General features: G+C 45.7%; 11 non-coding genes across 11 annotated transcripts; all 11 read right to left on the minus strand.

The window, feature by feature from the left end:
- Positions 1-794: 794 nt before the first annotated feature.
- LOC130323742 (U2 spliceosomal RNA) lies at positions 795-985 on the minus strand. Its single transcript, XR_008868950.1, has one exon. It is a non-coding gene; the product is annotated as a U2 spliceosomal RNA (small nuclear RNA).
- A 2,082-nt stretch (positions 986-3,067) lies between these two features.
- LOC130323754 (U2 spliceosomal RNA) lies at positions 3,068-3,258 on the minus strand. The gene has a single exon (XR_008868961.1). It is a non-coding gene; the product is annotated as a U2 spliceosomal RNA (small nuclear RNA).
- A 2,092-nt stretch (positions 3,259-5,350) lies between these two features.
- LOC130323756 (U2 spliceosomal RNA) lies at positions 5,351-5,541 on the minus strand. The gene has a single exon (XR_008868962.1). It is a non-coding gene; the product is annotated as a U2 spliceosomal RNA (small nuclear RNA).
- A 2,091-nt stretch (positions 5,542-7,632) lies between these two features.
- LOC130323757 (U2 spliceosomal RNA) lies at positions 7,633-7,823 on the minus strand. The gene has a single exon (XR_008868963.1). It is a non-coding gene; the product is annotated as a U2 spliceosomal RNA (small nuclear RNA).
- Positions 7,824-9,916: 2,093 nt separating this feature from the next.
- LOC130323758 (U2 spliceosomal RNA) lies at positions 9,917-10,107 on the minus strand. Its single transcript, XR_008868964.1, has one exon. It is a non-coding gene; the product is annotated as a U2 spliceosomal RNA (small nuclear RNA).
- A 2,088-nt stretch (positions 10,108-12,195) lies between these two features.
- On the minus strand, positions 12,196-12,386 carry LOC130323743 (U2 spliceosomal RNA). Its single transcript, XR_008868951.1, has one exon. It is a non-coding gene; the product is annotated as a U2 spliceosomal RNA (small nuclear RNA).
- Positions 12,387-14,471: 2,085 nt separating this feature from the next.
- LOC130323744 (U2 spliceosomal RNA) lies at positions 14,472-14,662 on the minus strand. Its single transcript, XR_008868952.1, has one exon. It is a non-coding gene; the product is annotated as a U2 spliceosomal RNA (small nuclear RNA).
- A 2,102-nt stretch (positions 14,663-16,764) lies between these two features.
- Positions 16,765-16,955, minus strand: LOC130323745 (U2 spliceosomal RNA). The gene has a single exon (XR_008868953.1). It is a non-coding gene; the product is annotated as a U2 spliceosomal RNA (small nuclear RNA).
- Positions 16,956-19,032: 2,077 nt separating this feature from the next.
- On the minus strand, positions 19,033-19,223 carry LOC130323746 (U2 spliceosomal RNA). Its single transcript, XR_008868954.1, has one exon. It is a non-coding gene; the product is annotated as a U2 spliceosomal RNA (small nuclear RNA).
- A 2,093-nt stretch (positions 19,224-21,316) lies between these two features.
- LOC130323747 (U2 spliceosomal RNA) lies at positions 21,317-21,507 on the minus strand. Its single transcript, XR_008868955.1, has one exon. It is a non-coding gene; the product is annotated as a U2 spliceosomal RNA (small nuclear RNA).
- Positions 21,508-23,596: 2,089 nt separating this feature from the next.
- On the minus strand, positions 23,597-23,787 carry LOC130323748 (U2 spliceosomal RNA). Its single transcript, XR_008868956.1, has one exon. It is a non-coding gene; the product is annotated as a U2 spliceosomal RNA (small nuclear RNA).
- Positions 23,788-24,085: the final 298 nt, after the last annotated feature.

The raw sequence follows: 24,085 nt of genomic DNA on the forward strand, positions 1-24,085 counted from the left end.
TCGCATCGGCTGAAAGTAGGCCAGAATGTCAGTCCATGTTGGAGCAGGTTTAGATACAGTCTAAAGTATAGATCTCAAAGTCTGTGCACAGAATTTAGCAAGGGCCTCGCACCTTCTGATGCATCAGGTAGGTGCACAATAGCATAGCCTAACCCTCTGTACTTTGGTCTATATTGATGCGGGACATAGACAGCCAGCTGATGACCAATCCATTAGTGCAATGGATGGCTGGAAGCATTTGTCTTTGCCTTTGCAATACCACAGAAGCAATGCATGGTCAATGTACAGCAATGACACACCTGTGTGAACAGCCAGGAGACCCCCCCCCCCCCCCCCCATGTTATGTTACATAGTTACATAGTTAGTACGGTCGAAAAAAGACATATGTCCATCAAGTTCAACCAGGGAATTAAGGGGTAGGGGTGTGGCGCGATATTGGGGAAGGGATGAGATTTTATATTTCTTCATAAGCATTAATCTTATTTTGTCAATTAGGAACATTCAGCACCCACCCGCTATCAAGGCAGCTGCCTATCATGTCATGCCCTACCTGCACAGGTGTGCTGGCTACTCAAATGATCCAATTAAGGAGGCCATTTAGTCAGCAGCAGCAGAAGTCCTGTGCCTGGACGCTCCAACAGCGGCCAGACACAAGCAGAAGCAGCAGAAGCAGCAGCAGCAGCACCACCTTTTGTTTTTTGGCTGCAGCAGCAAGGCCCACAGGGCTGGCTAGCTGGCTAGCCAGCAAGCAGGTAGCAATGAAAGTAGGAATCTTTCTTTTTAACCCTGTAAGGGGGTGGTGCACTGTACCCGAAGATACTGCCATATCGGGTCAATGCATAGGGCGACGGAAGCAAGCTTCGAAATCGGCCCCCGTTCTCAAAAATCCATTTAATATATGGTCCCCAGATAGGGGACGTATCAGATATTAAACTGATAAGAACAGATACTACACTTGATCTTAGCCAAAAGGCCGAGAAGCGATAACCGTGAAAGGGGCGGGCCCAACAAGGTCCCCTTCATGGGCACTATCACTGCTTGCTGTCAGGGAGGCTGCCAGACAATTTTCCATGCACACTCTGGGCTGGGGGGCAGTCAACCACCAGTACACACAGCAGAACCTAAACCCATACCATTATTGCTAAGCAGCAAGACAGGGGCCCATTGCACTCCCACGGGGCCTTTTTAAATGCAATCCATAACCCGGATTTGCCAGGAACCCTTCTTACTCCTCCTACTTGCATGTGACACTGGGCTTAGGATCTGCATAGGAAACACACACACAAGCACACACCTACCTTTGTTGCCTGCAGATGCCTCCTTGGCTGTCCCCAAACGGTATCAAACCAACACCCACGGGAAGCTGTAAGCATAGAGGACATGCCTGCACCCCATTGGACTTACCTGTGTGGGTTAAATCCGGGTTATTTGACAACCTATGGCGGTGATGGTTCTGCTCAGGCAGAGCAGTGCTGATGCTCCTCATAAAGCTGTCGCTGCTGTGAAGGTTCTAGGTGACATCACAAATCCCTATGGTTACATACACAACAAAGCTGGGTTGTTGTTGTTTACACTCTGCAAGGCCTGTGGAAGTGAGTGACATCATAGCACTGTAGTTCTGAGGGTTCTAGATGGATGCAACAATCTCCTGTTGCTTCTATGAAGGCCATAATAGACGACATCACCAAACAGCTCCATAGTCACATACACAGCAAAGGAGAGATGTTGTTTACACCTAGTGATGTCAGTGGTATTGAGTGACATCACAGCACAGTGCTAAGGCTCCTGGGCCTGGACACAGCAGCGGCTGCAATATCTCAACGGAGAATACGTTTATATATATGTGTGTGTGTGCGCGTATATATATATATATATATATATATATATATATATATATATCTCCGCCGAAATCACTTTTAAACCCATTTCCACCTTTTTTTCCCTTCTCTTCCTCTTACTTTTTTTTCACGTTTTTTTACGTTTTTCTCCTTTTCGCCTCTTTTCTGGGCGTATTATTCTTCTTTTTCTTCTTTTTTTTTCGTCTAATGCATACCCCATCAGTGCAGCAATGCTTATTCAATACCGCCAGCAGATGGAGACACTGGGGGATAATTTTCTAAGGATTTATACTGATTTTTCCTGTCTGAATTTGTCGCACAGAAAGTTGCAGGCCAAATATGTGTGACATTTCTGCGACTTTAGCTTCTAGAGCATTTTTACAACATTATACATAGGTGCTGAATACATAAAAAGCGACTGTTCAGCGACAGACAAGTCGCATCGGCTGAAAGTAGGCCAGAATGTCAGTCCATGTTGGAGCAGGTTTAGATACAGTCTAAAGTATAGATCTCAAAGTCTGTGCACAGAATTTAGCAAGGGCCTCGCACCTTCTGATGCATCAGGTAGGTGCACAATAGCATAGCCTAACCCTCTGTACTTTGGTCTATATTGATGCGGGACATAGACAGCCAGCTGATGACCAATCCATTAGTGCAATGGATGGCTGGAAGCATTTGTCTTTGCCTTTACAATACCACAGAAGCAATGCATGGTCAATGTACAGCAATGACACACCTGTGTGAACAGCCAGGAGACCCCCCCCCCCCCCCCATGTTATGTTACATAGTTACATAGTTAGTACGGTCGAAAAAAGACATATGTCCATCAAGTTCAACCAGGGAATTAAGGGGTAGGGGTGTGGCGCGATATTGGGGAAGGGATGAGATTTTATATTTCTTCATAAGCATTAATCTTATTTTGTCAATTAGGAACATTCAGCACCCACCCGCTATCAAGGCAGCTGCCTATCATGTCATGCCCTACCTGCACAGGTGTGCTGGCTACTCAAATGATCCAATTAAGGAGGCCATTTAGTCAGCAGCAGCAGAAGTCCTGTGCCTGGACGCTCCAACAGCGGCCAGACACAAGCAGAAGCAGCAGAAGCAGCAGCAGCAGCACCACCTTTTGTTTTTTGGCTGCAGCAGCAAGGCCCACAGGGCTGGCTAGCTGGCTAGCCAGCAAGCAGGTAGCAATGAAAGTAGGAATCTTTCTTTTTAACCCTGTAAGGGGGTGGTGCACTGTACCCGAAGATACTGCCATATCGGGTCAATGCATAGGGCGACGGAAGCAAGCTTCGAAATCGGCCCCCGTTCTCAAAAATCCATTTAATATATGGTCCCCAGATAGGGGACGTATCAGATATTAAACTGATAAGAACAGATACTACACTTGATCTTAGCCAAAAGGCCGAGAAGCGATAACCGTGAAAGGGGCGGGCCCAACAAGGTCCCCTTCATGGGCACTATCACTGCTTGCTGTCAGGGAGGCTGCCAGACAATTTTCCATGCACACTCTGGGCTGGGGGGCAGTCAACCACCAGTACACACAGCAGAACCTAAACCCATACCATTATTGCTAAGCAGCAAGACAGGGGCCCATTGCACTCCCACGGGGCCTTTTTAAATGCAATCCATAACCCGGATTTGCCAGGAACCCTTCTTACTCCTCCTACTTGCATGTGACACTGGGCTTAGGATCTGCATAGGAAACACACACACAAGCACACACCTACCTTTGTTGCCTGCAGATGCCTCCTTGGCTGTCCCCAAACGGTATCAAACCAACACCCACGGGAAGCTGTAAGCATAGAGGACATGCCTGCACCCCATTGGACTTACCTGTGTGGGTTAAATCCGGGTTATTTGACAACCTATGGCGGTGATGGTTCTGCTCAGGCAGAGCAGTGCTGATGCTCCTCATAAAGCTGTCGCTGCTGTGAAGGTTCTAGGTGACATCACAAATCCCTATGGTTACATACACAACAAAGCTGGGTTGTTGTTGTTTACACTCTGCAAGGCCTGTGGAAGTGAGTGACATCATAGCACTGTAGTTCTGAGGGTTCTAGATGGATGCAACAATCTCCTGTTGCTTCTATGAAGGCCATAATAGACGACATCACCAAACAGCTCCATAGTCACATACACAGCAAAGGAGAGATGTTGTTTACACCTAGTGATGTCAGTGGTATTGAGTGACATCACAGCACAGTGCTAAGGCTCCTGGGCCTGGACACAGCAGCGGCTGCAATATCTCAACGGAGAATACGTTTATATATATGTGTGTGTGTGCGCGTATATATATATATATATATATATATATATATATATATATATATATATTTCTCCGCCGAAATCACTTTTAAACCCATTTCCACCTTTTTTTCCCTTCTCTTCCTCTTACTTTTTTTTCACGTTTTTTTACGTTTTTCTCCTTTTCGCCTCTTTTCTGGGCGTATTATTCTTCTTTTTCTTCTTTTTTTTCGTCTAATGCATACCCCATCAGTGCAGCAATGCTTATTCAATACCGCCAGCAGATGGAGACACTGGGGGATAATTTTCTAAGGATTTATACTGATTTTTCCTGTCTGAATTTGTCGCACAGAAAGTTGCAGGCCAAATATGTGTGACATTTCTGCGACTTTAGCTTCTAGAGCATTTTTACAACATTATACATAGGTGCTGAATACATAAAAAGCGACTGTTCAGCGACAGACAAGTCGCATCGGCTGAAAGTAGGCCAGAATGTCAGTCCATGTTGGAGCAGGTTTAGATACAGTCTAAAGTATAGATCTCAAAGTCTGTGCACAGAATTTAGCAAGGGCCTCGCACCTTCTGATGCATCAGGTAGGTGCACAATAGCATAGCCTAACCCTCTGTACTTTGGTCTATATTGATGCGGGACATAGACAGCCAGCTGATGACCAATCCATTAGTGCAATGGATGGCTGGAAGCATTTGTCTTTGCCTTTGCAATACCACAGAAGCAATGCATGGTCAATGTACAGCAATGACACACCTGTGTGAACAGCCAGGAGACCCCCCCCCCCCCCCCCCCATGTTATGTTACATAGTTACATAGTTAGTACGGTCGAAAAAAGACATATGTCCATCAAGTTCAACCAGGGAATTAAGGGGTAGGGGTGTGGCGCGATATTGGGGAAGGGATGAGATTTTATATTTCTTCATAAGCATTAATCTTATTTTGTCAATTAGGAACATTCAGCACCCACCCGCTATCAAGGCAGCTGCCTATCATGTCATGCCCTACCTGCACAGGTGTGCTGGCTACTCAAATGATCCAATTAAGGAGGCCATTTAGTCAGCAGCAGCAGAAGTCCTGTGCCTGGACGCTCCAACAGCGGCCAGACACAAGCAGAAGCAGCAGAAGCAGCAGCAGCAGCACCACCTTTTGTTTTTTGGCTGCAGCAGCAAGGCCCACAGGGCTGGCTAGCTGGCTAGCCAGCAAGCAGGTAGCAATGAAAGTAGGAATCTTTCTTTTTAACCCTGTAAGGGGGTGGTGCACTGTACCCGAAGATACTGCCATATCGGGTCAATGCATAGGGCGACGGAAGCAAGCTTCGAAATCGGCCCCCGTTCTCAAAAATCCATTTAATATATGGTCCCCAGATAGGGGACGTATCAGATATTAAACTGATAAGAACAGATACTACACTTGATCTTAGCCAAAAGGCCGAGAAGCGATAACCGTGAAAGGGGCGGGCCCAACAAGGTCCCCTTCATGGGCACTATCACTGCTTGCTGTCAGGGAGGCTGCCAGACAATTTTCCATGCACACTCTGGGCTGGGGGGCAGTCAACCACCAGTACACACAGCAGAACCTAAACCCATACCATTATTGCTAAGCAGCAAGACAGGGGCCCATTGCACTCCCACGGGGCCTTTTTAAATGCAATCCATAACCCGGATTTGCCAGGAACCCTTCTTACTCCTCCTACTTGCATGTGACACTGGGCTTAGGATCTGCATAGGAAACACACACACAAGCACACACCTACCTTTGTTGCCTGCAGATGCCTCCTTGGCTGTCCCCAAACGGTATCAAACCAACACCCACGGGAAGCTGTAAGCATAGAGGACATGCCTGCACCCCATTGGACTTACCTGTGTGGGTTAAATCCGGGTTATTTGACAACCTATGGCGGTGATGGTTCTGCTCAGGCAGAGCAGTGCTGATGCTCCTCATAAAGCTGTCGCTGCTGTGAAGGTTCTAGGTGACATCACAAATCCCTATGGTTACATACACAACAAAGCTGGGTTGTTGTTGTTTACACTCTGCAAGGCCTGTGGAAGTGAGTGACATCATAGCACTGTAGTTCTGAGGGTTCTAGATGGATGCAACAATCTCCTGTTGCTTCTATGAAGGCCATAATAGACGACATCACCAAACAGCTCCATAGTCACATACACAGCAAAGGAGAGATGTTGTTTACACCTAGTGATGTCAGTGGTATTGAGTGACATCACAGCACAGTGCTAAGGCTCCTGGGCCTGGACACAGCAGCGGCTGCAATATCTCAACGGAGAATACGTTTATATATATGTGTGTGTGTGCGCGTATATATATATATATATATATATATATATATATATATATATATATATTCTCCGCCGAAATCACTTTTAAACCCATTTCCACCTTTTTTTCCCTTCTCTTCCTCTTACTTTTTTTTCACGTTTTTTTACGTTTTTCTCCTTTTCGCCTCTTTTCTGGGCGTATTATTCTTCTTTTTCTTCTTTTTTTTCGTCTAATGCATACCCCATCAGTGCAGCAATGCTTATTCAATACCGCCAGCAGATGGAGACACTGGGGGATAATTTTCTAAGGATTTATACTGATTTTTCCTGTCTGAATTTGTCGCACAGAAAGTTGCAGGCCAAATATGTGTGACATTTCTGCGACTTTAGCTTCTAGAGCATTTTTACAACATTATACATAGGTGCTGAATACATAAAAAGCGACTGTTCAGCGACAGACAAGTCGCATCGGCTGAAAGTAGGCCAGAATGTCAGTCCATGTTGGAGCAGGTTTAGATACAGTCTAAAGTATAGATCTCAAAGTCTGTGCACAGAATTTAGCAAGGGCCTCGCACCTTCTGATGCATCAGGTAGGTGCACAATAGCATAGCCTAACCCTCTGTACTTTGGTCTATATTGATGCGGGACATAGACAGCCAGCTGATGACCAATCCATTAGTGCAATGGATGGCTGGAAGCATTTGTCTTTGCCTTTGCAATACCACAGAAGCAATGCATGGTCAATGTACAGCAATGACACACCTGTGTGAACAGCCAGGAGACCCCCCCCCCCCCCCCCCCATGTTATGTTACATAGTTACATAGTTAGTACGGTCGAAAAAAGACATATGTCCATCAAGTTCAACCAGGGAATTAAGGGGTAGGGGTGTGGCGCGATATTGGGGAAGGGATGAGATTTTATATTTCTTCATAAGCATTAATCTTATTTTGTCAATTAGGAACATTCAGCACCCACCCGCTATCAAGGCAGCTGCCTATCATGTCATGCCCTACCTGCACAGGTGTGCTGGCTACTCAAATGATCCAATTAAGGAGGCCATTTAGTCAGCAGCAGCAGAAGTCCTGTGCCTGGACGCTCCAACAGCGGCCAGACACAAGCAGAAGCAGCAGAAGCAGCAGCAGCAGCACCACCTTTTGTTTTTTGGCTGCAGCAGCAAGGCCCACAGGGCTGGCTAGCTGGCTAGCCAGCAAGCAGGTAGCAATGAAAGTAGGAATCTTTCTTTTTAACCCTGTAAGGGGGTGGTGCACTGTACCCGAAGATACTGCCATATCGGGTCAATGCATAGGGCGACGGAAGCAAGCTTCGAAATCGGCCCCCGTTCTCAAAAATCCATTTAATATATGGTCCCCAGATAGGGGACGTATCAGATATTAAACTGATAAGAACAGATACTACACTTGATCTTAGCCAAAAGGCCGAGAAGCGATAACCGTGAAAGGGGCGGGCCCAACAAGGTCCCCTTCATGGGCACTATCACTGCTTGCTGTCAGGGAGGCTGCCAGACAATTTTCCATGCACACTCTGGGCTGGGGGGCAGTCAACCACCAGTACACACAGCAGAACCTAAACCCATACCATTATTGCTAAGCAGCAAGACAGGGGCCCATTGCACTCCCACGGGGCCTTTTTAAATGCAATCCATAACCCGGATTTGCCAGGAACCCTTCTTACTCCTCCTACTTGCATGTGACACTGGGCTTAGGATCTGCATAGGAAACACACACACAAGCACACACCTACCTTTGTTGCCTGCAGATGCCTCCTTGGCTGTCCCCAAACGGTATCAAACCAACACCCACGGGAAGCTGTAAGCATAGAGGACATGCCTGCACCCCATTGGACTTACCTGTGTGGGTTAAATCCGGGTTATTTGACAACCTATGGCGGTGATGGTTCTGCTCAGGCAGAGCAGTGCTGATGCTCCTCATAAAGCTGTCGCTGCTGTGAAGGTTCTAGGTGACATCACAAATCCCTATGGTTACATACACAACAAAGCTGGGTTGTTGTTGTTTACACTCTGCAAGGCCTGTGGAAGTGAGTGACATCATAGCACTGTAGTTCTGAGGGTTCTAGATGGATGCAACAATCTCCTGTTGCTTCTATGAAGGCCATAATAGACGACATCACCAAACAGCTCCATAGTCACATACACAGCAAAGGAGAGATGTTGTTTACACCTAGTGATGTCAGTGGTATTGAGTGACATCACAGCACAGTGCTAAGGCTCCTGGGCCTGGACACAGCAGCGGCTGCAATATCTCAACGGAGAATACGTTTATATATATGTGTGTGTGTGCGCGTATATATATATATATATATATATATATATATATATATATATATATTTCTCCGCCGAAATCACTTTTAAACCCATTTCCACCTTTTTTTCCCTTCTCTTCCTCTTACTTTTTTTTCACGTTTTTTTACGTTTTTCTCCTTTTCGCCTCTTTTCTGGGCGTATTATTCTTCTTTTTCTTCTTTTTTTTCGTCTAATGCATACCCCATCAGTGCAGCAATGCTTATTCAATACCGCCAGCAGATGGAGACACTGGGGGATAATTTTCTAAGGATTTATACTGATTTTTCCTGTCTGAATTTGTCGCACAGAAAGTTGCAGGCCAAATATGTGTGACATTTCTGCGACTTTAGCTTCTAGAGCATTTTTACAACATTATACATAGGTGCTGAATACATAAAAAGCGACTGTTCAGCGACAGACAAGTCGCATCGGCTGAAAGTAGGCCAGAATGTCAGTCCATGTTGGAGCAGGTTTAGATACAGTCTAAAGTATAGATCTCAAAGTCTGTGCACAGAATTTAGCAAGGGCCTCGCACCTTCTGATGCATCAGGTAGGTGCACAATAGCATAGCCTAACCCTCTGTACTTTGGTCTATATTGATGCGGGACATAGACAGCCAGCTGATGACCAATCCATTAGTGCAATGGATGGCTGGAAGCATTTGTCTTTGCCTTTGCAATACCACAGAAGCAATGCATGGTCAATGTACAGCAATGACACACCTGTGTGAACAGCCAGGAGACCCCCCCCCCCCCCCCCCCCCCATGTTATGTTACATAGTTACATAGTTAGTACGGTCGAAAAAAGACATATGTCCATCAAGTTCAACCAGGGAATTAAGGGGTAGGGGTGTGGCGCGATATTGGGGAAGGGATGAGATTTTATATTTCTTCATAAGCATTAATCTTATTTTGTCAATTAGGAACATTCAGCACCCACCCGCTATCAAGGCAGCTGCCTATCATGTCATGCCCTACCTGCACAGGTGTGCTGGCTACTCAAATGATCCAATTAAGGAGGCCATTTAGTCAGCAGCAGCAGAAGTCCTGTGCCTGGACGCTCCAACAGCGGCCAGACACAAGCAGAAGCAGCAGAAGCAGCAGCAGCAGCACCACCTTTTGTTTTTTGGCTGCAGCAGCAAGGCCCACAGGGCTGGCTAGCTGGCTAGCCAGCAAGCAGGTAGCAATGAAAGTAGGAATCTTTCTTTTTAACCCTGTAAGGGGGTGGTGCACTGTACCCGAAGATACTGCCATATCGGGTCAATGCATAGGGCGACGGAAGCAAGCTTCGAAATCGGCCCCCGTTCTCAAAAATCCATTTAATATATGGTCCCCAGATAGGGGACGTATCAGATATTAAACTGATAAGAACAGATACTACACTTGATCTTAGCCAAAAGGCCGAGAAGCGATAACCGTGAAAGGGGCGGGCCCAACAAGGTCCCCTTCATGGGCACTATCACTGCTTGCTGTCAGGGAGGCTGCCAGACAATTTTCCATGCACACTCTGGGCTGGGGGGCAGTCAACCACCAGTACACACAGCAGAACCTAAACCCATACCATTATTGCTAAGCAGCAAGACAGGGGCCCATTGCACTCCCACGGGGCCTTTTTAAATGCAATCCATAACCCGGATTTGCCAGGAACCCTTCTTACTCCTCCTACTTGCATGTGACACTGGGCTTAGGATCTGCATAGGAAACACACACACAAGCACACACCTACCTTTGTTGCCTGCAGATGCCTCCTTGGCTGTCCCCAAACGGTATCAAACCAACACCCACGGGAAGCTGTAAGCATAGAGGACATGCCTGTACCCCATTGGACTTACCTGTGTGGGTTAAATCCGGGTTATTTGACAACCTATGGCGGTGATGGTTCTGCTCAGGCAGAGCAGTGCTGATGCTCCTCATAAAGCTGTCGCTGCTGTGAAGGTTCTAGGTGACATCACAAATCCCTATGGTTACATACACAACAAAGCTGGGTTGTTGTTGTTTACACTCTGCAAGGCCTGTGGAAGTGAGTGACATCATAGCACTGTAGTTCTGAGGGTTCTAGATGGATGCAACAATCTCCTGTTGCTTCTATGAAGGCCATAATAGACGACATCACCAAACAGCTCCATAGTCACATACACAGCAAAGGAGAGATGTTGTTTACACCTAGTGATGTCAGTGGTATTGAGTGACATCACAGCACAGTGCTAAGGCTCCTGGGCCTGGACACAGCAGCGGCTGCAATATCTCAACGGAGAATACGTTTATATATATGTGTGTGTGTGCGCGTATATATATATATATATATATATATATATATATATATATATATATATTTCTCCGCCGAAATCACTTTTAAACCCATTTCCACCTTTTTTTCCCTTCTCTTCCTCTTACTTTTTTTTCACGTTTTTTTAAGTTTTTCTCCTTTTCGCCTCTTTTCTGGGCGTATTATTCTTCTTTTTCTTCTTTTTTTTCGTCTAATGCATACCCCATCAGTGCAGCAATGCTTATTCAATACCGCCAGCAGATGGAGACACTGGGGGATAATTTTCTAAGGATTTATACTGATTTTTCCTGTCTGAATTTGTCGCACAGAAAGTTGCAGGCCAAATATGTGTGACATTTCTGCGACTTTAGCTTCTAGAGCATTTTTACAACATTATACATAGGTGCTGAATACATAAAAAGCGACTGTTCAGCGACAGACAAGTCGCATCGGCTGAAAGTAGGCCAGAATGTCAGTCCATGTTGGAGCAGGTTTAGATACAGTCTAAAGTATAGATCTCAAAGTCTGTGCACAGAATTTAGCAAGGGCCTCGCACCTTCTGATGCATCAGGTAGGTGCACAATAGCATAGCCTAACCCTCTGTACTTTGGTCTATATTGATGCGGGACATAGACAGCCAGCTGATGACCAATCCATTAGTGCAATGGATGGCTGGAAGCATTTGTCTTTGCCTTTGCAATACCACAGAAGCAATGCATGGTCAATGTACAGCAATGACACACCTGTGTGAACAGCCAGGAGACCCCCCCCCCCCCCCATGTTATGTTACATAGTTACATAGTTAGTACGGTCGAAAAAAGACATATGTCCATCAAGTTCAACCAGGGAATTAAGGGGTAGGGGTGTGGCGCGATATTGGGGAAGGGATGAGATTTTATATTTCTTCATAAGCATTAATCTTATTTTGTCAATTAGGAACATTCAGCACCCACCCGCTATCAAGGCAGCTGCCTATCATGTCATGCCCTACCTGCACAGGTGTGCTGGCTACTCAAATGATCCAATTAAGGAGGCCATTTAGTCAGCAGCAGCAGAAGTCCTGTGCCTGGACGCTCCAACAGCGGCCAGACACAAGCAGAAGCAGCAGAAGCAGCAGCAGCAGCACCACCTTTTGTTTTTTGGCTGCAGCAGCAAGGCCCACAGGGCTGGCTAGCTGGCTAGCCAGCAAGCAGGTAGCAATGAAAGTAGGAATCTTTCTTTTTAACCCTGTAAGGGGGTGGTGCACTGTACCCGAAGATACTGCCATATCGGGTCAATGCATAGGGCGACGGAAGCAAGCTTCGAAATCGGCCCCCGTTCTCAAAAATCCATTTAATATATGGTCCCCAGATAGGGGACGTATCAGATATTAAACTGATAAGAACAGATACTACACTTGATCTTAGCCAAAAGGCCGAGAAGCGATAACCGTGAAAGGGGCGGGCCCAACAAGGTCCCCTTCATGGGCACTATCACTGCTTGCTGTCAGGGAGGCTGCCAGACAATTTTCCATGCACACTCTGGGCTGGGGGGCAGTCAACCACCAGTACACACAGCAGAACCTAAACCCATACCATTATTGCTAAGCAGCAAGACAGGGGCCCATTGCACTCCCACGGGGCCTTTTTAAATGCAATCCATAACCCGGATTTGCCAGGAACCCTTCTTACTCCTCCTACTTGCATGTGACACTGGGCTTAGGATCTGCATAGGAAACACACACACAAGCACACACCTACCTTTGTTGCCTGCAGATGCCTCCTTGGCTGTCCCCAAACGGTATCAAACCAACACCCACGGGAAGCTGTAAGCATAGAGGACATGCCTGCACCCCATTGGACTTACCTGTGTGGGTTAAATCCGGGTTATTTGACAACCTATGGCGGTGATGGTTCTGCTCAGGCAGAGCAGTGCTGATGCTCCTCATAAAGCTGTCGCTGCTGTGAAGGTTCTAGGTGACATCACAAATCCCTATGGTTACATACACAACAAAGCTGGGTTGTTGTTGTTTACACTCTGCAAGGCCTGTGGAAGTGAGTGACATCATAGCACTGTAGTTCTGAGGGTTCTAGATGGATGCAACAATCTCCTGTTGCTTCTATGAAGGCCATAATAGACGACATCACCAAACAGCTCCATAGTCACATACACAGCAAAGGAGAGATGTTGTTTACACCTAGTGATGTCAGTGGTATTGAGTGACATCACAGCACAGTGCTAAGGCTCCTGGGCCTGGACACAGCAGCGGCTGCAATATCTCAACGGAGAATACGTTTATATATATGTGTGTGTGTGCGCGTATATATATATATATATATATATATATATATATATATATATATATATATTTCTCCGCCGAAATCACTTTTAAACCCATTTCCACCTTTTTTTCCCTTCTCTTCCTCTTACTTTTTTTTCACGTTTTTTTACGTTTTTCTCCTTTTCGCCTCTTTTCTGGGCGTATTATTCTTCTTTTTCTTCTTTTTTTTTCGTCTAATGCATACCCCATCAGTGCAGCAATGCTTATTCAATACCGCCAGCAGATGGAGACACTGGGGGATAATTTTCTAAGGATTTATACTGATTTTTCCTGTCTGAATTTGTCGCACAGAAAGTTGCAGGCCAAATATGTGTGACATTTCTGCGACTTTAGCTTCTAGAGCATTTTTACAACATTATACATAGGTGCTGAATACATAAAAAGCGACTGTTCAGCGACAGACAAGTCGCATCGGCTGAAAGTAGGCCAGAATGTCAGTCCATGTTGGAGCAGGTTTAGATACAGTCTAAAGCATAGATCTCAAAGTCTGTGCACAGAATTTAGCAAGGGCCTCGCACCTTCTGATGCATCAGGTAGGTGCACAATAGCATAGCCTAACCCTCTGTACTTTGGTCTATATTGATGCGGGACATAGACAGCCAGCTGATGACCAATCCATTAGTGCAATGGATGGCTGGAAGCATTTGTCTTTGCCTTTGCAATACCACAGAAGCAATGCATGGTCAATGTACAGCAATGACACACCTGTGTGAACAGCCAGGAGACCCCCCCCCATGTTATGTTACATAGTTACATAGTTAGTACGGTCGAAAAAAGACATATGTCCATCAAGTTCAACCAGGGAATTAAGGGGTAGGGGTGTGGCGCGATATTGGGGAAGGGATGAGATTTTATATTTCTTCATAAGCATTAATCTTATTTTGTCAATTAGGAACATTCAGCACCCACCCGCTATCAAGGCAGCTGCCTATCATGTCATGCCCTACCTGCACAGGTGTGCTGGCTACTCAAATGATCCAATTAAGGAGGCCATTTAGTCAGCAGCAGCAGAAGTCCTGTGCCTGGACGCTCCAACAGCGGCCAGACACAAGCAGAAGCAGCAGAAGCAGCAGCAGCAGCACCACCTTTTGTTTTTTGGCTGCAGCAGCAAGGCCCACAGGGCTGGCTAGCTGGCTAGCCAGCAAGCAGGTAGCAATGAAAGTAGGAATCTTTCTTTTTAACCCTGTAAGGGGGTGGTGCACTGTACCCGAAGATACTGCCATATCGGGTCAATGCATAGGGCGACGGAAGCAAGCTTCGAAATCGGCCCCCGTTCTCAAAAATCCATTTAATATATGGTCCCCAGATAGGGGACGTATCAGATATTAAACTGATAAGAACAGATACTACACTTGATCTTAGCCAAAAGGCCGAGAAGCGATAACCGTGAAAGGGGCGGGCCCAACAAGGTCCCCTTCATGGGCACTATCACTGCTTGCTGTCAGGGAGGCTGCCAGACAATTTTCCATGCACACTCTGGGCTGGGGGGCAGTCAACCACCAGTACACACAGCAGAACCTAAACCCATACCATTATTGCTAAGCAGCAAGACAGGGGCCCATTGCACTCCCACGGGGCCTTTTTAAATGCAATCCATAACCCGGATTTGCCAGGAACCCTTCTTACTCCTCCTACTTGCATGTGACACTGGGCTTAGGATCTGCATAGGAAACACACACACAAGCACACACCTACCTTTGTTGCCTGCAGATGCCTCCTTGGCTGTCCCCAAACGGTATCAAACCAACACCCACGGGAAGCTGTAAGCATAGAGGACATGCCTGCACCCCATTGGACTTACCTGTGTGGGTTAAATCCGGGTTATTTGACAACCTATGGCGGTGATGGTTCTGCTCAGGCAGAGCAGTGCTGATGCTCCTCATAAAGCTGTCGCTGCTGTGAAGGTTCTAGGTGACATCACAAATCCCTATGGTTACATACACAACAAAGCTGGGTTGTTGTTGTTTACACTCTGCAAGGCCTGTGGAAGTGAGTGACATCATAGCACTGTAGTTCTGAGGGTTCTAGATGGATGCAACAATCTCCTGTTGCTTCTATGAAGGCCATAATAGACGACATCACCAAACAGCTCCATAGTCACATACACAGCAAAGGAGAGATGTTGTTTACACCTAGTGATGTCAGTGGTATTGAGTGACATCACAGCACAGTGCTAAGGCTCCTGGGCCTGGACACAGCAGCGGCTGCAATATCTCAACGGAGAATACGTTTATATATATGTGTGTGCTCGTGCGCGTATATATATATATATATATATATATATATATATATATATATATATATATATATATATATATATATATATATATATATATATATATATATACTATATATATATATATATATATATATATATATATATATATATATATATATATATATATATATATATATATATATATATATATATATATATATATATATATATATATATATATATATATATATATATATATATATATATATATATATATATATATATATATATATATATATATATATATATATATATATATATATATATATATATATATATATATATATATATATATATATATATATATATATATATATATATATATATATATATATATATATAGAGCATTTTTACAACATTATACATAGGTGCTGAATACATAAAAAGCGACTGTTCAGCGACAGACAAGTCGCATCGGCTGAAAGTAGGCCAGAATGTCAGTCCATGTTGGAGCAGGTTTAGATACAGTCTAAAGTATAGATCTCAAAGTCTGTGCACAGAATTTAGCAAGGGCCTCGCACCTTCTGATGCATCAGGTAGGTGCACAATAGCATAGCCTAACCCTCTGTACTTTGGTCTATATTGATGCGGGACATAGACAGCCAGCTGATGACCAATCCATTAGTGCAATGGATGGCTGGAAGCATTTGTCTTTGCCTTTGCAATACCACAGAAGCAATGCATGGTCAATGTACAGCAATGACACACCTGTGTGAACAGCCAGGAGACCCCCCCCCCCCCCCCCCCCCATGTTATGTTACATAGTTACATAGTTAGTACGGTCGAAAAAAGACATATGTCCATCAAGTTCAACCAGGGAATTAAGGGGTAGGGGTGTGGCGCGATATTGGGGAAGGGATGAGATTTTATATTTCTTCATAAGCATTAATCTTATTTTGTCAATTAGGAACATTCAGCACCCACCCGCTATCAAGGCAGCTGCCTATCATGTCATGCCCTACCTGCACAGGTGTGCTGGCTACTCAAATGATCCAATTAAGGAGGCCATTTAGTCAGCAGCAGCAGAAGTCCTGTGCCTGGACGCTCCAACAGCGGCCAGACACAAGCAGAAGCAGCAGAAGCAGCAGCAGCAGCACCACCTTTTGTTTTTTGGCTGCAGCAGCAAGGCCCACAGGGCTGGCTAGCTGGCTAGCCAGCAAGCAGGTAGCAATGAAAGTAGGAATCTTTCTTTTTAACCCTGTAAGGGGGTGGTGCACTGTACCCGAAGATACTGCCATATCGGGTCAATGCATAGGGCGACGGAAGCAAGCTTCGAAATCGGCCCCCGTTCTCAAAAATCCATTTAATATATGGTCCCCAGATAGGGGACGTATCAGATATTAAACTGATAAGAACAGATACTACACTTGATCTTAGCCAAAAGGCCGAGAAGCGATAACCGTGAAAGGGGCGGGCCCAACAAGGTCCCCTTCATGGGCACTATCACTGCTTGCTGTCAGGGAGGCTGCCAGACAATTTTCCATGCACACTCTGGGCTGGGGGGCAGTCAACCACCAGTACACACAGCAGAACCTAAACCCATACCATTATTGCTAAGCAGCAAGACAGGGGCCCATTGCACTCCCACGGGGCCTTTTTAAATGCAATCCATAACCCGGATTTGCCAGGAACCCTTCTTACTCCTCCTACTTGCATGTGACACTGGGCTTAGGATCTGCATAGGAAACACACACACAAGCACACACCTACCTTTGTTGCCTGCAGATGCCTCCTTGGCTGTCCCCAAACGGTATCAAACCAACACCCACGGGAAGCTGTAAGCATAGAGGACATGCCTGCACCCCATTGGACTTACCTGTGTGGGTTAAATCCGGGTTATTTGACAACCTATGGCGGTGATGGTTCTGCTCAGGCAGAGCAGTGCTGATGCTCCTCATAAAGCTGTCGCTGCTGTGAAGGTTCTAGGTGACATCACAAATCCCTATGGTTACATACACAACAAAGCTGGGTTGTTGTTGTTTACACTCTGCAAGGCCTGTGGAAGTGAGTGACATCATAGCACTGTAGTTCTGAGGGTTCTAGATGGATGCAACAATCTCCTGTTGCTTCTATGAAGGCCATAATAGACGACATCACCAAACAGCTCCATAGTCACATACACAGCAAAGGAGAGATGTTGTTTACACCTAGTGATGTCAGTGGTATTGAGTGACATCACAGCACAGTGCTAAGGCTCCTGGGCCTGGACACAGCAGCGGCTGCAATATCTCAACGGAGAATACGTTTATATATATGTGTGTGTGTGCGCGTATATATATATATATATATATATATATATATATATATATATATCTCCGCCGAAATCACTTTTAAACCCATTTCCACCTTTTTTTCCCTTCTCTTCCTCTTACTTTTTTTTCACGTTTTTTTACGTTTTTCTCCTTTTCGCCTCTTTTCTGGGCGTATTATTCTTCTTTTTCTTCTTTTTTTTCGTCTAATGCATACCCCATCAGTGCAGCAATGCTTATTCAATACCGCCAGCAGATGGAGACACTGGGGGATAATTTTCTAAGGATTTATACTGATTTTTCCTGTCTGAATTTGTCGCACAGAAAGTTGCAGGCCAAATATGTGTGACATTTCTGCGACTTTAGCTTCTAGAGCATTTTTACAACATTATACATAGGTGCTGAATACATAAAAAGCGACTGTTCAGCGACAGACAAGTCGCATCGGCTGAAAGTAGGCCAGAATGTCAGTCCATGTTGGAGCAGGTTTAGATACAGTCTAAAGTATAGATCTCAAAGTCTGTGCACAGAATTTAGCAAGGGCCTCGCACCTTCTGATGCATCAGGTAGGTGCACAATAGCATAGCCTAACCCTCTGTACTTTGGTCTATATTGATGCGGGACATAGACAGCCAGCTGATGACCAATCCATTAGTGCAATGGATGGCTGGAAGCATTTGTCTTTGCCTTTGCAATACCACAGAAGCAATGCATGGTCAATGTACAGCAATGACACACCTGTGTGAACAGCCAGGAGACCCCCCCCCCCCCCCCCCCATGTTATGTTACATAGTTACATAGTTAGTACGGTCGAAAAAAGACATATGTCCATCAAGTTCAACCAGGGAATTAAGGGGTAGGGGTGTGGCGGGATATTGGGGAAGGGATGAGATTTTATATTTCTTCATAAGCATTAATCTTATTTTGTCAATTAGGAACATTCAGCACCCACCCGCTATCAAGGCAGCTGCCTATCATGTCATGCCCTACCTGCACAGGTGTGCTGGCTACTCAAATGATCCAATTAAGGAGGCCATTTAGTCAGCAGCAGCAGAAGTCCTGTGCCTGGACGCTCCAACAGCGGCCAGACACAAGCAGAAGCAGCAGCAGCAGCACCACCTTTTGTTTTTTGGCTGCAGCAGCAAGGCCCACAGGGCTGGCTAGCTGGCTAGCCAGCAAGCAGGTAGCAATGAAAGTAGGAATCTTTCTTTTTAACCCTGTAAGGGGGTGGTGCACTGTACCCGAAGATACTGCCATATCGGGTCAATGCATAGGGCGACGGAAGCAAGCTTCGAAATCGGCCCCCGTTCTCAAAAATCCATTTAATATATGGTCCCCAGATAGGGGACGTATCAGATATTAAACTGATAAGAACAGATACTACACTTGATCTTAGCCAAAAGGCCGAGAAGCGATAACCGTGAAAGGGGCGGGCCCAACAAGGTCCCCTTCATGGGCACTATCACTGCTTGCTGTCAGGGAGGCTGCCAGACAATTTTCCATGCACACTCTGGGCTGGGGGGCAGTCAACCACCAGTACACACAGCAGAACCTAAACCCATACCATTATTGCTAAGCAGCAAGACAGGGGCCCATTGCACTCCCACGGGGCCTTTTTAAATGCAATCCATAACCCGGATTTGCCAGGAACCCTTCTTACTCCTCCTACTTGCATGTGACACTGGGCTTAGGATCTGCATAGGAAACACACACACAAGCACACACCTACCTTTGTTGCCTGCAGATGCCTCCTTGGCTGTCCCCAAACGGTATCAAACCAACACCCACGGGAAGCTGTAAGCATAGAGGACATGCCTGCACCCCATTGGACTTACCTGTGTGGGTTAAATCCGGGTTATTTGACAACCTATGGCGGTGATGGTTCTGCTCAGGCAGAGCAGTGCTGATGCTCCTCATAAAGCTGTCGCTGCTGTGAAGGTTCTAGGTGACATCACAAATCCCTATGGTTACATACACAACAAAGCTGGGTTGTTGTTGTTTACACTCTGCAAGGCCTGTGGAAGTGAGTGACATCATAGCACTGTAGTTCTGAGGGTTCTAGATGGATGCAACAATCTCCTGTTGCTTCTATGAAGGCCATAATAGACGACATCACCAAACAGCTCCATAGTCACATACACAGCAAAGGAGAGATGTTGTTTACACCTAGTGATGTCAGTGGTATTGAGTGACATCACAGCACAGTGCTAAGGCTCCTGGGCCTGGACACAGCAGCGGCTGCAATATCTCAACGGAGAATACGTTTATATATATGTGTGTGTGTGCGCGTATATATATATATATATATATATATATATATATATATATATATATATATATATACTCCGCCGAAATCACTTTTAAACCCATTTCCACCTTTTTTTCCCTTCTCTTCCTCTTACTTTTTTTTCACGTTTTTTTACGTTTTTCTCCTTTTCGCCTCTTTTCTGGGCGTATTATTCTTCTTTTTCTTCTTTTTTTTCGTCTAATGCATACCCCATCAGTGCAGCAATGCTTATTCAATACCGCCAGCAGATGGAGACACTGGGGGATAATTTTCTAAGGATTTATACTGATTTTTCCTGTCTGAATTTGTCGCACAGAAAGTTGCAGGCCAAATATGTGTGACATTTCTGCGACTTTAGCTTCTAGAGCATTTTTACAACATTATACATAGGTGCTGAATACATAAAAAGCGACTGTTCAGCAGCGACAGACAAGTCGCATCGGCTGAAAGTAGGCCAGAATGTCAGTCCATGTTGGAGCAGGTTTAGATACAGTCTAAAGTATAGATCTCAAAGTCTGTGCACAGAATTTAGCAAGGGCCTCGCACCTTCTGATGCATCAGGTAGGTGCACAATAGCATAGCCTAACCCTCTGTACTTTGGTCTATATTGATGCGGGACATAGACAGCCAGCTGATGACCAATCCATTAGTGCAATGGATGGCTGGAAGCATTTGTCTTTGCCTTTGCAATACCACAGAAGCAATGCATGGTCAATGTACAGCAATGACACACCTGTGTGAACAGCCAGGAGACCCCCCCCCCCCATGTTATGTTACATAGTTACATAGTTAGTACGGTCGAAAAAAGACATATGTCCATCAAGTTCAACCAGGGAATTAAGGGGTAGGGGTGTGGCGCGATATTGGGGAAGGGATGAGATTTTATATTTCTTCATAAGCATTAATCTTATTTTGTCAATTAGGAACATTCAGCACCCACCCGCTATCAAGGCAGCTGCCTATCATGTCATGCCCTACCTGCACAGGTGTGCTGGCTACTCAAATGATCCAATTAAGGAGGCCATTTAGTCAGCAGCAGCAGAAGTCCTGTGCCTGGACGCTCCAACAGCGGCCAGACACAAGCAGAAGCAGCAGAAGCAGCAGCAGCAGCACCACCTTTTGTTTTTTGGCTGCAGCAGCAAGGCCCACAGGGCTGGCTAGCTGGCTAGCCAGCAAGCAGGTAGCAATGAAAGTAGGAATCTTTCTTTTTAACCCTGTAAGGGGGTGGTGCACTGTACCCGAAGATACTGCCATATCGGGTCAATGCATAGGGCGACGGAAGCAAGCTTCGAAATCGGCCCCCGTTCTCAAAAATCCATTTAATATATGGTCCCCAGATAGGGGACGTATCAGATATTAAACTGATAAGAACAGATACTACACTTGATCTTAGCCAAAAGGCCGAGAAGCGATAACCGTGAAAGGGGCGGGCCCAACAAGGTCCCCTTCATGGGCACTATCACTGCTTGCTGTCAGGGAGGCTGCCAGACAATTTTCCATGCACACTCTGGGCTGGGGGGCAGTCAACCACCAGTACACACAGCAGAACCTAAACCCATACCATTATTGCTAAGCAGCAAGACAGGGGCCCATTGCACTCCCACGGGGCCTTTTTAAATGCAATCCATAACCCGGATTTGCCAGGAACCCTTCTTACTCCTCCTACTTGCATGTGACACTGGGCTTAGGATCTGCATAGGAAACACACACACAAGCACACACCTACCTTTGTTGCCTGCAGATGCCTCCTTGGCTGTCCCCAAACGGTATCAAACCAACACCCACGGGAAGCTGTAAGCATAGAGGACATGCCTGCACCCCATTGGACTTACCTGTGTGGGTTAAATCCGGGTTATTTGACAACCTATGGCGGTGATGGTTCTGCTCAGGCAGAGCAGTGCTGATGCTCCTCATAAAGCTGTCGCTGCTGTGAAGGTTCTAGGTGACATCACAAATCCCTATGGTTACATACACAACAAAGCTGGGTTGTTGTTGTTTACACTCTGCAAGGCCTGTGGAAGTGAGTGACATCATAGCACTGTAGTTCTGAGGGTTCTAGATGGATGCAACAATCTCCTGTTGCTTCTATGAAGGCCATAATAGACGACATCACCAAACAGCTCCATAGTCACATACACAGCAAAGGAGAGATGTTGTTTACACCTAGTGATGTCAGTGGTATTGAGTGACATCACAGCACAGTGCTAAGGCTCCTGGGCCTGGACACAGCAGCGGCTGCAATATCTCAACGGAGAATACGTTTATATATATGTGTGTGTGTGCGCGTATATATATATATATATATATATATATATATATATATATATATATATTTCTCCGCCGAAATCACTTTTAAACCCATTTCCACCTTTTTTTCCCTTCTCTTCCTCTTACTTTTTTTTCACGTTTTTTTACGTTTTTCTCCTTTTCGCCTCTTTTCTGGGCGTATTATTCTTCTTTTTCTTCTTTTTTTTCGTCTAATGCATACCCCATCAGTGCAGCAATGCTTATTCAATACCGCCAGCAGATGGAGACACTGGGGGATAATTTTCTAAGGATTTATACTGATTTTTCCTGTCTGAATTTGTCGCACAGAAAGTTGCAGGCCAAATATGTGTGACATTTCTGCGACTTTAGCTTCTAGAGCATTTTTACAACATTATACATAGGTGCTGAATACATAAAAAGCGACTGTTCAGCGACAGACAAGTCGCATCGGCTGAAAGTAGGCCAGAATGTCAGTCCATGTTGGAGCAGGTTTAGATACAGTCTAAAGTATAGATCTCAAAGTCTGTGCACAGAATTTAGCAAGGGCCTCGCACCTTCTGATGCATCAGGTAGGTGCACAATAGCATAGCCTAACCCTCTGTACTTTGGTCTATATTGATGCGGGACATAGACAGCCAGCTGATGACCAATCCATTAGTGAAATGGATGGCTGGAAGCATTTGTCTTTGCCTTTGCAATACCACAGAAGCAATGCATGGTCAATGTACAGCAATGACACACCTGTGTGAACAGCCAGGAGACCCCCCCCCCCCCCCCATGTTATGTTACATAGTTACATAGTTAGTACGGTCGAAAAAAGACATATGTCCATCAAGTTCAACCAGGGAATTAAGGGGTAGGGGTGTGGCGCGATATTGGGGAAGGGATGAGATTTTATATTTCTTCATAAGCATTAATCTTATTTTGTCAATTAGGAACATTCAGCACCCACCCGCTATCAAGGCAGCTGCCTATCATGTCATGCCCTACCTGCACAGGTGTGCTGGCTACTCAAATGATCCAATTAAGGAGGCCATTTAGTCAGCAGCAGCAGAAGTCCTGTGCCTGGACGCTCCAACAGCGGCCAGACACAAGCAGAAGCAGCAGAAGCAGCAGCAGCAGCACCACCTTTTGTTTTTTGGCTGCAGCAGCAAGGCCCACAGGGCTGGCTAGCTGGCTAGCCAGCAAGCAGGTAGCAATGAAAGTAGGAATCTTTCTTTTTAACCCTGTAAGGGGGTGGTGCACTGTACCCGAAGATACTGCCATATCGGGTCAATGCATAGGGCGACGGAAGCAAGCTTCGAAATCGGCCCCCGTTCTCAAAAATCCATTTAATATATGGTCCCCAGATAGGGGACGTATCAGATATTAAACTGATAAGAACAGATACTACACTTGATCTTAGCCAAAAGGCCGAGAAGCGATAACCGTGAAAGGGGCGGGCCCAACAAGGTCCCCTTCATGGGCACTATCACTGCTTGCTGTCAGGGAGGCTGCCAGACAATTTTCCATGCACACTCTGGGCTGGGGGGCAGTCAACCACCAGTACACACAGCAGAACCTAAACCCATACCATTATTGCTAAGCAGCAAGACAGGGGCCCATTGCACTCCCACGGGGCCTTTTTAAATGCAATCCATAACCCGGATTTGCCAGGAACCCTTCTTACTCCTCCTACTTGCATGTGACACTGGGCTTAGGATCTGCATAGGAAACACACACA

Source organism: Hyla sarda, unplaced genomic scaffold (genome assembly GCF_029499605.1).
Source record: "Hyla sarda isolate aHylSar1 unplaced genomic scaffold, aHylSar1.hap1 scaffold_2540, whole genome shotgun sequence".
NCBI lineage: Eukaryota > Metazoa > Chordata > Amphibia > Anura > Hylidae > Hyla > Hyla sarda.